The 6,252-nt window shown below is 39.0% G+C and overlaps 4 non-coding genes across 4 annotated transcripts; all 4 read left to right on the top strand.

Moving 5' to 3' along the window:
* Window positions 1-1,302: 1,302 nt before the first annotated feature.
* MIR395c (microRNA MIR395c) lies at window positions 1,303-1,440 on the top strand. The gene has a single exon (NR_121057.1). It is a non-coding gene; the product is annotated as a microRNA MIR395c (primary transcript).
* Window positions 1,441-1,504: 64 nt separating this feature from the next.
* Window positions 1,505-1,586, top strand: MIR395m (microRNA MIR395m). The gene has a single exon (NR_121157.1). It is a non-coding gene; the product is annotated as a microRNA MIR395m (primary transcript).
* Window positions 1,587-1,634: 48 nt separating this feature from the next.
* On the top strand, window positions 1,635-1,715 carry MIR395l (microRNA MIR395l). Its single transcript, NR_121156.1, has one exon. It is a non-coding gene; the product is annotated as a microRNA MIR395l (primary transcript).
* Window positions 1,716-1,802: 87 nt separating this feature from the next.
* MIR395k (microRNA MIR395k) lies at window positions 1,803-1,886 on the top strand. Its single transcript, NR_121155.1, has one exon. It is a non-coding gene; the product is annotated as a microRNA MIR395k (primary transcript).
* Window positions 1,887-6,252: the final 4,366 nt, after the last annotated feature.

The raw sequence follows: 6,252 nt of genomic DNA, 5'->3' as shown, positions 1-6,252 counted from the left end.
TGTGAAAGACGAGGATGAGCAGCGCGCAATTCCATAGAGAGAAGCGACGGTAGGCTGAGAAGCATGCGTCGTGTTGTGCGTGCGTCGGTGGAGCAAATAAGAAAATTGCAGACAGACCGTAGGCACGAGGCAATACCAAAGTGGCTTGGGTCAGGCCAAGGTATGGCTTGGGCTACACCTAGCCACACTAGGCCCTCCGCCACTGTCCCCAAGCCGCCACCGCCTACTACGTCATGCGTACGTGTAGGAGGAAGAGCGACGGCGGCGGTGGCGGCAGCGACTGAGCTTCCCCTCTTACACTTTCCATACTACGTGTAAAATATAGCATGCGTGTAAAATTTTATAGTGTAAAATTTAGAACTAATTGTCACCCTACGTGTTAATAAAATATGGCATGCGTGGCATCAAAACTAAATAGCTACAGAAAAAAAACCGTGGTAACCCGTGGCATGGCATGTAGTGGTCACGAACTAAACAAGTATACTGTATCCATGTATTACGGCGACACATAAAAATAAATATTATATTTTATTTTAGCCAAGAGACCTAGAAAGATATGAGTTGAAATGAAGCATGAACCACCTTTTAATAGCTGGCTCAGTCGCTTCTACTTTAGCTAGTGGAGTAGTACTATGTGCAAGCGTTACGCTACATACAGCCTCCTCTCATGTTGGGTTTGTGGGGGTAATGGCCCGACTGCTAGAGAGAAGAATAAACAGCTTCCTCTCAGTGTTGGAATTGGGTGGTCACAACCTATCTGTAAAGTAACGATCTACTAATAAAAGCTCGGTGATTTTTATGACATATCTAAGGGCCCCTCAGCTAGGGAGAGAGGAATAAACCTGTAAAACTCGAAAGAGACACTTGCGCGCGCATGCATTGTATAATTCATGAATTCTTGGATCTCCTAACTTTATTTTTGAAAAATAACAATCACGAGGAAGACGATCTATCTGTTGTGCATTTGGAATTTAGATATGCAAGGAGTGTGCGTGGTTACAACGGGAGCAATGTTCCCTCCATCAGCTATTGAACTTTCTACGATTCGATCAAGCTCTCACAGTCTTACGTGACCACATGAGAGATTCGTTAGACCTCCCCTTAATGAACCCTGCAGCAATCACGGCCAGGTGCATCCATTCAGACTCTGCAGAACGATTGTATGCAATGCATGTACCATCAGGACTGTACACGTACGAGGAAGAATAATGGAGAGCATGCAGAGAGATGAGAAGCTAGCGCTATTTCCATGCTATAAATACCAGGCGATCGAAGTTCAACGTGTGTTTTAGGGTTTGGAGTTCTTGGTTGGTTCTCCCTTGGAGTTCCCTGCAAACACTTCACCAGCTAGGCCATAGTGCCGGCCCTTGCACAATGTTGTATCTGATCACCTAGCTAGTGTGAAGTGTTTGGAGGAACTCTAGGTGTTATCCAGCAATGTTTCATAGTTTGTGAAACTGTAAAAGGTTTTGGTAAGACGATGATCAGATTTGGTGTTATCATGAGTTCCTTTCAAACACTTCACATGGAGCTTCTCATTGGTGGATATATTCTTGAGACCCGTGTGAAGTGTTTGGAGGAACTCTTGATACCAATAAGTTTTTCCCCAAATATAATAGCTGGTTGCTTCCCGGAGTTCCTTCCAAACACTTCACCAGCTAGGCCATGCACAAGATGAACCCACATTAGGCTAGTGAAGTGTTTGGAGGAACTCTAGGTGGCACTCCGACAATATGCGCACCTAGTCAATAATGAAGGTATGACCATTAGAGGTTAGTAGAGTCACACTTGGTGTCTTCATGAGTTTCCTTCAAGCACTTCACATGGAGCATTCTGTCTTAGAGAAAGCTTAATTTATTGCATTGTGAAGTGTTTGAGGAAACTCTTGATGATAACAAGTATATTACGAATGTGATACAACCTTCTAGCGATGCGGCTTCTTTGTGGCCCAAGCAAGAACACATGGTTAGTTAACTTGTCCGTTGTCAACAACTCACAATGCATTATGTCAAGAATATATACTAGGGGTATGCCTAAGATCTTGTTCTTAAGCTTCTGATTGTCATATAGGCTTGATTGGGCTAAAAAGTAAAGTTGATGGTGCATATAATTTCTGATAATTTATTTTTGTTGCAACAAACATAATCAATTTTCAAGCACTAAAGTGCCTAGCAAATGGATACACATTTTAAGGTAGTTGAGAAAGGTAGACCATGTCTTGAAATTAATTATTAGTTTACCTTGCTTTTCAATATGCTTGGATTAAATTGTATGTGCACAATAGTTTAGCATGCCTTGGATGAATATTTGTTACACATATGGACTATTTATGATGCTCAATATTAAAAATTATGTAAAAGGGATTTTAATTTACCTTTTTGTATTTTTGATGAATTTAGTATCAAAGGAGAGAATATTCGGACACAGACATTGCATATTTACCCTTTTATTTTTTTGTTTATTTAGAAAGGGGGATTTTGTTTTGGATCTTTTGTGATGATCTTTTTCACTTTGCTTTTTAGATTTCAATTAAAAATAATTTAATTAAATGCAAATGTTCAATCTCATTGTGGTGTTGTCAATGTTTTCATCAAAGGTGAGACTGTGAAACCATACATGATGAAATATCATTTTAGATTGAAATTGGCTTTGCAAAGTGATAAGCATAACATAGTTTGTAGTGCATGTGTGCTAATGTATGGTTTTGATATTGATGTTATATACTCATGAGAGTGGTGTTGCATGGATTGACTTTAACTCAAGTCGTGAACTCGTGCTCATACACCATTGCATGTATTATTGATGTGCAGGTGTTGCTTGAGGTGAACGTGGTCAGTGATGATTCATGAAGGAACTAAGGTCCTATTGGTCTAAGATATCATGCTGGCTATTTGGGCTAAAGAATGGTGCAAACAAAGATTATGTGTGCCGAATACATCGTGTGGTGGCCAGACACGACATAGGTAGACATGCCAATGGGTCCTCAATCCCCGTTGTCCAATCCCCGTGGGGATGAATATAAGTAAAATATTGTCCCCATCGGGTTCACAAGTTCGGGTATGGGATAGTTCTCCCCTCTTGTTTCCCCATAGGGACCCATTGAAGACCCATTTAATAAAAATATCAATTCGACAATATTTTGTTCTATTTGTTCATAACTGAGCCATATATTTAACACTATTTTTGTTGTTTTATTTGATGTTATGAATGTATATATGACTGCTTTGTCGTGTTTGAGTTGGTCTACCGTTATGTTGGGAAGTCTGGTACAAGGATCTTCGTCCGGTTCCCGATCCCCGTTGGGGCGGTATGAGGAAAATTCCATCCAAATGACAAAGAATAGCACTACACCAAAATCATACACTTCCTACGGTTTTTTTTAACTTCCTACAACTTTTATAACAAACCGTAGGAAATAAATAACTTCTGAGAGGCAACTGGTAGCTCTAGGAAATAAACATAACTTCCTACGGTATTTTATAAAAGCTGTAGGAAGTTAGCTTTCACATGCTGACCTCGTGTGTTCGGTCAAACGAGCCGCTAACTTCCTAGAGGCAGCCGTAGGAAGTTAGCATGGGCAGCTAACTTCCTACGGCCTCCTCTAGGAAGTTAGCTTTAGTTGCTGATCCACGGTTGTGGTCAAACGAAAAGCTAACTTCCTACGACCGGCTCTAGAAAGTTAACATGGGTGGCTAACTTTCTACGACATCCTGTAGGAAGATAGATTTCAGCTTTTGACCAGTCAAACGAAAAGCTAACTTCCTACGACCGGCTCTAGGAAGTTAGCTCCTACGGTCTCCTCTAGAAAGTTAGATTTCAGCTTTTGACCAGTCAAACGAAAAGCTAACTTCCTACGGCCGGCTCTAGGCTAACTTCCTACGGCCTCCTCTAGGAAGTTAGATTTCAGCTTTTGACCAGTCAAACGAAAAGCTAACTTCCTACGGTCGGCTCTAGGAAGTTACTTAACTTCCTAGAGTACATGTACAAACTCTAGAAAGTTATGTAACTTCCTATGATTTTACTCTAGGAAGTTATATTTTTTTAAACCTCTCCTCAACCTTATCTCTTCTCTGACCTTTCTCACTCTCGTCTCTCTCTCGCGTCTCTCTCTCCCTCGGTCTGTCACACCCATTTCTAAGGGGCAGAGCCGGGTGCATAGCATATGTGTGCCAGGATCTATTTCCACACATATGTTGACGTCACAAGTGTAATATATCAAAAGAACAATGCATAAAAGCGTAAATAACGATTATATTAACATATTACACTTCGAACAGACATAATGTCTTAACCTTTATTTATCAAAGTACATCGAAACAAGGACATCCATCCACAGGAAGATGACCGGGGGTATCACTAGACTAGCATCCATGGAGTTCAGCATCATATCTTCATCTGCAACTTCTGATCAAAATTAAGCAAGGGTGAGCTCACTTATGGTCGGGGCTCAGCAAGTGGGGGAAAAACTAATGCAAGTCTAACAAGGTGAGGCTAAGGTTGAGCAGTAAGCATTTTAGTTGGTCAATATTTTATTAACAACACTTGTCTTACTAATAAGTGTGAATCCCAAGTATTCCCATTAAGCAAAGATACAAGAGTATATCAAAAACACTTAAGTGAAACCACTTAAGCAAAACCATTGACAGATCATTGGATCTCGATTTATTTCCATCTTCAAGTTCAATTATCATGTGAGGAGTCCAGGCTGCTCATAACCGTGAGCACGGCTGATATATCAGTTTTACACTCTGCAGAGGTGGCGCATCTTTACCCATGAGTCGCGATTCCCTTCTAGCCCGGGTTAGCTAAACCCGTATTCACTTCCGAGGTGAATGGCCAGGGTCTCACTACGAGGCTTCTCCCTAGAGTCCTCATTACGCAAATGCTGGAAATGGTCAAACTGCATAAGGCACACCTACCGTATCCAACTTATAGTCCAGACTACAGGGTAAAGCTTTGGGAACTATGCCCGTATCCAATCTGCTTGAGCCGGAACTATAAGAGCTTGCCAGATGCCCCCGTTCCTGTCGACCACGACCAGCACCCAACATAAGACTTCCCTAGTTATTTAGCCAAGACCAGAGCCATGATAGTTCTCATGGTAGCACTGTTTTCCCGGGTGGTCACTCCATGTTCCAATTAATATGCAATAATCTTGTTTAACCATCGGGTTAACAACAATAATGTAAACTTACCATTTGGAACATTAATATCATAAGCGGGAGTGACTGCATAAAGTTAAGTTGCAGCAATAGCATAGCTACGAAGGTAAAGTATAATTCCCAGGTTTGACCAAGGAATAAGGTTGGGAAGGTTATCTAAATAGGTAACCCATCAAATTATGTATATACATCCAAAAGAGTAAACTTTATTAAATGTATTGTTTGGGATCAAATAGAGTATGCAGAGGGAGAAGTCCACTTGCCTTGCTTATTGAAAACTTGAGGTTCTTCCACAGAATATATCTTGATTCTCAATTACCGGATCAATCTCTAAACATCACATAACAAACAAGAAGAACAAACACCACTCAATAACATACCACATTCACCATACGTAAAGCTAAAAGAGAGCCTAACGAAAAGAGTGTTCGCTTTTTAAAACATCGCACGTAATGGTTATAATAAAAAGGTATTCTCAAAAGTGTGTGATCTATACTTTATAAAACAAGACATGAGCTTAAAATATATTAATTAAAATATACAAATATTTGGTTCACCAAATTAATCTTTTATAAAGCGTCATACGTGATATGTCTAATATTAAGGGTTTATAAGATGATAAAACACGTTATAACAATATTAAACCTTTTTAACATTTTAGAAATGATATAGGTTATATATCTAAGGTTAATGGGCTACGAAACATGTTATTAATCTTAGAAGCATTATGGAACGTATTATAATTCATTGTTAAACCTTCACTGAAGACAAATTAAGATATAAGTCTAAATAGGTTTTATGTGAAAAGATCATTATTATTAAACACCTATTTATGGAAAGTTATGATATATGTTTTAATGAACTTTTATGTAAAAGACAATGAACAACAATTATATTTTATTTTTATTAGAAAGTACATGCCTTATATTTTATTAAGAAAGCTATATACAAAACAATATGCAACTAACATTATTATTAAAGAACATGAACACTAATTTCCTTAGTTTATTCTTTAGAAAAAACTAAGTGACACATATATAAATAATATGAACTAATTTTGATTAAATAATTAAGCCTATATAACCAGTTG

This window comes from Zea mays, chromosome 10, assembly GCF_902167145.1.
Source record: "Zea mays cultivar B73 chromosome 10, Zm-B73-REFERENCE-NAM-5.0, whole genome shotgun sequence".
In the NCBI taxonomy this organism is placed as follows: domain Eukaryota; kingdom Viridiplantae; phylum Streptophyta; class Magnoliopsida; order Poales; family Poaceae; genus Zea; species Zea mays.
Note: the sequence above shows the minus strand (reverse complement) of the source record. Positions and strands in the feature narration are given on the sequence as shown.